The sequence below is a fragment of the Protopterus annectens genome, chromosome 5.part0 (genome assembly GCF_019279795.1).
Source record: "Protopterus annectens isolate FY-2018-M chromosome 5.part0, PAN1.0, whole genome shotgun sequence".
Taxonomy (NCBI): domain Eukaryota; kingdom Metazoa; phylum Chordata; order Ceratodontiformes; family Protopteridae; genus Protopterus; species Protopterus annectens.
This window is the reverse complement of record NC_056735.1, coordinates 1,783,541,272-1,783,549,328: the sequence shown is the minus strand read 5'-3', so window position 1 is coordinate 1,783,549,328 and position 8,057 is coordinate 1,783,541,272. Positions and strand designations below refer to the sequence as shown.

The 8,057-nt window shown below is 36.5% G+C and overlaps 1 protein-coding gene across 1 annotated transcript in view; it reads right to left on the bottom strand.

Moving 5' to 3' along the window:
- LRCH1 (leucine rich repeats and calponin homology domain containing 1) overlaps positions 1–8,057 on the bottom strand; it is a gene marked incomplete in the record, with an annotated part of 1,693,846 nt that overhangs the window by 826,526 nt on the left and 859,263 nt on the right.

Sequence of the window (8,057 nt, the reverse complement as noted above, 5' to 3'; positions counted from 1 at the left end):
ATATAGAGAGAGAGAGAGAGAGAGAGATGTATATCTGTCTCAATACAGACAGATGTATACACATATATTTAAAGCATAAAAAGGGAAAACTAGTTGTACAGGAATGATTACTCTTGATACAGGCGTAATTACCAAAACTGAGCAATGTCTTATGCAAGATTTGTGTCAAAGATCACTTTGCATGCTTATCAAAAAGAAGAAAACAGGATTCAAGCTGGTACTGCTTGCTTAAACCACCATTTATCAAGTTAAAATCAAGAGGTGCACTTCCGCCCTTGTCAGAGCTTCATCAGATCTGTTATACATAGCAGAAAAAAGATATACCTTTCAATTTTCACATAAAAAGCCATATACATTACAACAAATACTTTAATCCAAGAGTACTTAAAACAGATCACATTCAATGACTAACTGTAATGGAAGGTATCTTTATTGACAGATACGGAGTAAACAGCACTAAAGTACAAAGTCATTGTTCAAGTGGCTGTTGTTGAGTGATGAGCTTGCTAGGCATAATGTCAAACAATGCAAGCATCTATTGCTGCTTTCTCTTGTCTTAACTTAATAAACTGTGGTTTAAACAAATACTAGCTTGAATTCTGTTTCCTTACTTTTAACCAATTCCCTCCAATGGGGCTCTGGAAGTTTGCAATCCAACTTCCAATAGGTGTAGCCTAAGCTTTTTGAAAGAATCAAATTATATCCTCATATTTCTAACAAATGTACATATCACTGGAACTGTTACAGAAATGTAAATGGGAAACTCTTCAGAATAAACTATTTTTATATGGCAGTATTCTTTAGGATATAGGCTTTAAACTGAATTTTATCAGTCACAATAAACACAGCAACTGTTAATTTTCTATTGTCTTGTAAACAACTTGCAATATCTCCACAACCACTCAAGTTACACGCATACTGTTAACACTTTGTTCAGCTGGCTGAGTGCTTTCATATGAGACTAAGCAGTTCTGTCTGTGCTACTTGGTTACCAAGACATTTAGAAAAGCATGACAATTATGGCAATAAAAAATATTGTATGAGCAACAATAGCTCTATACTTTAATTAGTAGAGGTCAAATATCAACAGAGTTGTGTTTGCCACTGTGTAAGCTTTACGATGAATCTTTTAATACTTTGTATGTAGCAGGGTTTTGAAATTATTAATGCAAATATGAAAGCAATATTTGTTACCTAGAAGCTTCTGCTGAATATAACTTGCAGAAACACCTATAGGTGTCAGCTAGCTATAATTAGTTAAGAATGTAAAGTAATCCTTGACATGGATCTTACTTAAACAGATGGCTGTCCCAACTTGTTATGTAATCAATATGCCTATATCAAGAGTAATCATTTCTGTATGGATTTCCCTTTTTTTTTGCTTTGTTCTTCCTTAAGGAAAGCATACAATACCCTTAAGGCTGGAATATTATATATATATATATATATATATATATATATATATTATATCTCTCTCTCTCTATCTCTCTGTGTGTGTATATATATATATATATATATATATATATATATATATATATATATATATACATACATACATACACATACACACATATGTATGCATGTGTATATAACTACAATCTGCTCCACAGTATAAATTTTCAGTACAACAATCTCCTTACTGCAGGTTTTTACAGTAATCAAATATGGTGATCAAAAATTCAGAAATCTCTCCTATCCCAGCCTCTTTCAACTAGACAAGGATCCCATAGTTGCTGATGGCTCAGTTATTTCTTCCCTATTTGTTCCTCTGGCTTCTCAATCCATTTAATGTCTTAATCACTAGTAGCATAGATATTTATTGTTGAATGCACATTGTGGAAGAAAAAAGCTCAAAATGTACTCTATTAACAGCGCTTAATTAACAATAGTTATTACTTGTGATCATCAGTAGCCTTATCTTGCTATGATGTTTTACTCATCTTAAACATTGTGTAATTGTCTATTATAACAGCTTTTGCAGGACTAACTCTACAAGGTTGTGTTTTGTGACATTTGCCAACCACCACGTGATGGTGAAACATTTCTTCTGTGAATGCATTCCTGAAGCAAGCACTGGAGACAGCCATTTACCTGGTGGAATGCTTCTCAAAGGAGTGACCAAGAATATACAACCTTTGGTTAACAAAGCATGCCCAAATAATGTTTCTCTAGTCACTACAATACAATTCTTGTCAGTAACACAGGTCAAACAGTAGACCTGTCTCTTTCTGTGCACATAGGTTATAAAAAAAAAAAACACAATGTTAATAAGAGATTCCCCTGTATTCTACGCATGTAGAAAAGCAGACCAGAAAATGAAAAGACCAGGTGAGTGAAAGTTCACACACTACCTTAGGGAGGCAACAATACCTGGAGTTTTATGAGACACCCAAGTCCTTATGGGAGGGCAGAAAAGCTCCTTCTGTCCAAGGGCCCAAAGCCTAGAGGTCTATGAAGCTGATATAGTGGCCATAAGAAATCACAACCTCTAGGCACAAGTTTCTGGTCCAGCAAAAAAGCAAATGCGGTTACTTATCATGGAGGTCAAGTTCCATGACAGACCCTTAATACAAGTGTTTTACCATTCTGTGATGGCTCACATTCCTGCTATTCATTCAAACCTGATTGTTCAATAGACAAAATATGCACCTTGTTGATGGAGTAATTACAGTCAAGGTCAAAAAGGTATCAAGTATGAGAAAAAGATATAGAAGAGATAGTGTCTGTGCAGGGGAGTGAAAATCTCTCCCATCCTGTATGGACAGCCTTTGCCCTGGCCCTATAAGTGACAAGGAGGAAACTACTTAGCAGCTTTAACTTCCAAGATCTTCACAGGAATACTAGGCAAGGGATTACAGGGACCATAAGAGGCCTAGTCACATACACTTGTAAGGATACATAAGTAAAAAGCTCTTACCATGCTTTAGGAGTACTTAGGGCCCACAACCCAAATCAAGCAGGGCCATACCTTAGAACCCTGCTATTCATCTATGTCTATAAATGTGTATGTTTTCGTGTACAGTTTAACACACACTAAGCTACTAGGAGTAATAACTGAAAATATGAAATTTGGACAAAAATCATCAAAACCTCGGTGCACTCTACAGGATTATGTTTTATTTAATGGAAGATGTAAAAATACACATAGCCACAGCATATCTACTCCCATCCCTTTTCTACAGAGCATCCATTTTATAAGCCTTTAAGCTATCTAACTGAAGATACTTGAGCGCTGCTCCAACAAAATAGCGAAATATGCAGCTAATGTACAGCATGGGTCACATCATTGCTTAGCTTTAGAACAACTTCACTGATTAAAACTCCCCCACTACTTGTCTTACTACCAAATGAGTATCACACGTACTATTACCCACAGCCCCGAAAAATGCCTAAGTCTGGCCTGTATTCTTTTTCAGTATATACCAAATAGATGCCTACTTTCAAGTGATAAAAAACTAAGTGTGACCAAATTCAAAAATTCAGCAGGTGACTTGCTTTTCTCACATCATATCTCCAAAATGTGAAGTAAGATTCCACTCCCTCTAAGACTAGACACTACATGCAAGCCCTTTAAATGGAATCTAAAGCAGCATGTAACGGATACTTGTTCTTGTTCCAATCTGGCTAAATTAGACTACTTTCTTTCTGAATACTACTTAACTCTAAATATGTTACACTTGGTCCTGTGCTTATTTTACCCTCAGCTAGAATAATATACTTCTCTCCTTCAGTACTACCATAACTAAATCTTTCTTACATAGCTAGCATCTAGTGAGCAAAATATGTAATATTAACCAGTGAACTTTTGTCCTTACTCCAACTATACCTTAATCAGCTATGATATGCTCTGCCTAAGTGATTAGCCTAAAAATTAGTTCAACATTCCAAATCATGTTTAATGTAGTACGTAAGGTGTATGCTGTCAAGCCTCACTTCTTCATCACTGATGCATACTGTGCTTCACGTGGAGGTTTGCTTTCTGGGCCTCAGCTGAAAGGGGCACTGCCCAGTTGGACCACCCTGGTAAACAAATATAAATAAAATGAATAAATCTGTAGCTATTAACTTTGTGTCTGCGTTACATTTTCTAATAGTTTTCTTAAGTTACTTTAGGCATGTTTCAGTGGTCTTGAGGTAGGCAGGATGAATATTTCTTACAAATTGTCATTATTTCCTTATTTTGTCGTGCAGTTTATTAATACAGTAGTTCCAGAGGTTTATTCTTGAATTCACTATTATATTAAGGGAAGACAGGTGCAGACTCTATGTTGATGTTTAGATGCTGGCAAAAACAAGAGATGAATGTGGTAACCCTCTCATTTGAGTCCACTTGTGGGGAACTGCTGGAAATTTTGCACAAGTTTTCTAGTAGTCGAAGTAGGTTTGCTCTGGTGAAGTCCTTAATTTCATTTGGTGGTGCGATGGTACCATTAAGCCTGACAGAGAATAACTGATTTGTGGTCAAACTTAAACTGGGAATATACACATATGTGGTAGGATACAGGCAGTGGCTAGGTTGATAAGAACCAGGTGAAGGATATTAACACCTTTAATGGATAGTTTTACAATTCACACCAATGCACTGGTATTCAAGTCTAGGAAACACTAAACATATACATTTTTAGAGGTATAAGTGTGTTGTTGATGCCTGGGTAATTGAAGTCCCTAGCAGAAGGTACTTGGATTTGATATCTAACCACTCATTTATGTTAAGCTAAGGTCCATAATTTTAGGGGTGATACAAATGGGGATCTCTAGCTAGCAGTGAAGTAATATTTTGATTTGTTAATGATGATTTAGAAAACAGGGAGCTCCAAGTTGGGGTTCTGGATAACTTGATATGGGGTGATGGTGTTTCTGACAAAGATACTACCCCACATTTACCTTAGGGCTTGAAGGTATGACAAGTGCTAAACCTTAGTAAATAGGGAGTGCTGTCATTGCACTGAAACCATCGCTCAGGAGACCAAATTGGTTTAACCGGAACTATTGCAGTAAGCATATCATTGGGCAGTGGTGGTTGCCTTCTAAAGTGAAAGGCCTTCAACAAAGACTAAAATTCAATGTCAAGGGCCTGGAACAAAGTTTTTGTCAGCTATCATTTCGCATTGCTTTTATATAAGGAACTAATTCAGTCTGCAGCAGGATAAGACACAATAAGCAGAAAGGCATACAAAACACCAAAGCAGTCTACTAAGCTAGTAGAAAAATACACCGTCAGTGGCAGACAGGTCAACATCTGAAGTGCTTCACTTTGAGAAGACCTCTTGAATAATCCCTTAATGCTGTTAATGTTCCAGGATGGGATTCAGCAGAGCCTTAAGATTTATACCAATTAGAATGCCTAAATCTCCAGGAACATGAAACACCATAAGACATCACAGCTGGTTACACTCTCCAAAATGCAAATTTTTATTTATTTATTTTACATTTGTTGACCGGGCTAGTCCAGCTGGATTTATGCCAATTTTCAGTGGAGGCCCGGGGAGAAAAGCTCCATAGGTAAAAACAATTTTTAAAAATACAAATAATTCATAGTACAAATGTGATATGCAATGGGAAAAATAATATGTAATCACTGATATTATAGATCTTAACTAACTAAAAAAAAAGCTAAATTAGAAGGAGATTTAGATAGAGGTTAACTACTAGCAATACAAAAAGGAAGGTAGGAAATGTTAGAGTGAATCAAGTAATATTTACAAAGAAAAGGGATATGATAGAGTAAGGTGCAAACAAGTTAGTCTGGGTTGGTACAAGAGCAAAGCCAGAAATTATTAAGATGTCTTAATAGTTGTTTCTTAAAGAGTGGAAGAGTGGACAAAGAGGAGATGTCAGATGGAAGATTATTCCATATTCTACCTACCGAGTTAGAAAAAAGGCAGTTGCCTGCAGAATTAATAGTTTTAGTAATATTAACAAGTAGTTTATCAGAGGAACGTAGTTGTTTCAGGTTAATATAGGGAGTCAAGAGGTTGCTCAGAGCTGGTGTTTTAGAAGGTTGGTATAGAATTTTGTGTGCTATTAAAAGTTGTTGAAAAATGAGCTTGTTAGGGAGTTCCAGCCAGTGTAGTTGTTTTAGGTTTAGACAGTGGTGGGTTCTGAATTAGGATGAGCTGGCAAATCTGGCAATATTATGATAAGATATAGTAAGTTTCTTAAGGTTACTTTTAGATAGATTAGTGTAAATAGGGGAAGCATACAGAAGGGTAGAGACTAAGATTCAATGTCAAGGGCCTGGAACAAAGTTTTTGTCCTAGCTATCATTTCAGGCATTGCTTTTATATAAGGAACTAATTCAGTCTGCTTTATTGCAGTTGATAAGACACAATAAGCAGATTAAGGCATACAAAACACCAAAGCAGTCTACTAAGCTAGTAGAAAATACATGGTGTTGTCAGTGGCAGACAGGTCAACATCTGAAGTGCTTCACTTTGAGAAGACCTCTTGAATAATCCCTTAATGCTGTTAATGTTCCAGGATGGGATTCAGCAGAGCCTTAAGATTTCTACCCATTAGGATGCCTAAATCTCCAGGAACATGAAACACCATAAGACATCACAGCTGGTTACACTCTCCAAAATGCAAATCATATCCCTTCAGAGATGATCTCCCATGTTTGTTCAAGCACATACTATCAAACATTGCCCAACTTCAACAGCAAAAAGACAGTTTCACAGATGACCTTCAAAGCTTGCTGAGCTAAGAAAGGTTGTCCTCAAGTTAAGGGGACTGATATGGAGGCACTTCTTCCATATAATTAATCTACTACTGAACAGTGTAGACCATGAGTTAGGTTCTCCACCTCTACGATGAAATGTCTGCAAATCTCACCATAAGAATTAATGTAGCAGATGTTCAACAGAAGCAAAAGATAGAAAATGAATGCGCACTCTCTACCCACCTGCAATGAGTTGTTCAATGAAATATACTGCCTGAAGCGGTCTCATGACCTGTCCCCCAAGTAACTAAGATATGCACCGTAAACAAAAATGAACTTTGTCCATTTTATTGGGACACCACTACAACTACAGCAAAAACAGTAACCACTCCAAAATCACCAACAAATAATCTTGGGAGAGGACTATTCATAACCAGTCATCTAAGATGGTGAATGCAACAATACTGCCCTACTGAAGTTTTCTTAACATATCCACCACCTAAGCAATCCTGGGTTAGATGGTAGGAATGTGAAAAGGCATTCCGTAATGAACATAGCCCATACTGAAGGTAAAGCAAAAGCACCTCCTATGTGGTTCTCAAATGTTAATATGTCAAGCAGGACATAACCTGTCCATCAATGTCGTAACACATCCATTTGAAATATGGCAGCATTTAATGCATGGTCAGAAGAACTTTACATAACTGATAGGAAGGTTGAAATCAGTGAGATGAAAAACTGGTCAGGATCTTATCCAACAGTTTTGAAAAGTAGAAAAAAAAAAAAAAACAAGAAAAGAACTGACAGTTCAGCCCCCTTTCCCATTGCCTGAATCTTCTCCACTGCCCTTACTGCTAAAAGGAAACTGGAATACTGTCACCAGCTGTTCTGAAAGAAGCTGGTATATCAGAGGATGAGCAGAAGTACGTCAAGCACTTCATGGATATAGCTCAGAATACATTTATCCTTTTTTTATGAGATAGAAACTATACTTTCATGCAGTATATACACATTTTATTTTAACAATCATTCACAACATTATATAAATTGCTCAGTCCCTGCCATTCTTTAAACCTCACTTCTCTCAGTGATTGTTCTGCATGTTCCACTCCCACAAATTCCACTTATTTCTAAGTCATTTGCTCCTTCCCTTTTCTACAGATTCCACCTCAAAAGTTATTTTATCTGCTTTACAATAGTCAGTACTTTTCTTACAGTTCTTTTGATTTTCTAGCAATTGCTTTTTTGGCAACCAGCAACATTAAACTTACCAAGGCCTTACTATGTCTATGCACTGTACATCACATATTCCAGGTCAAAACAATAATTTCCTTAGTTACAAGCATTTGCTTCACAAACTTAAGTACTCAGTAAGGAATTTTTAAAATCTGCCAGT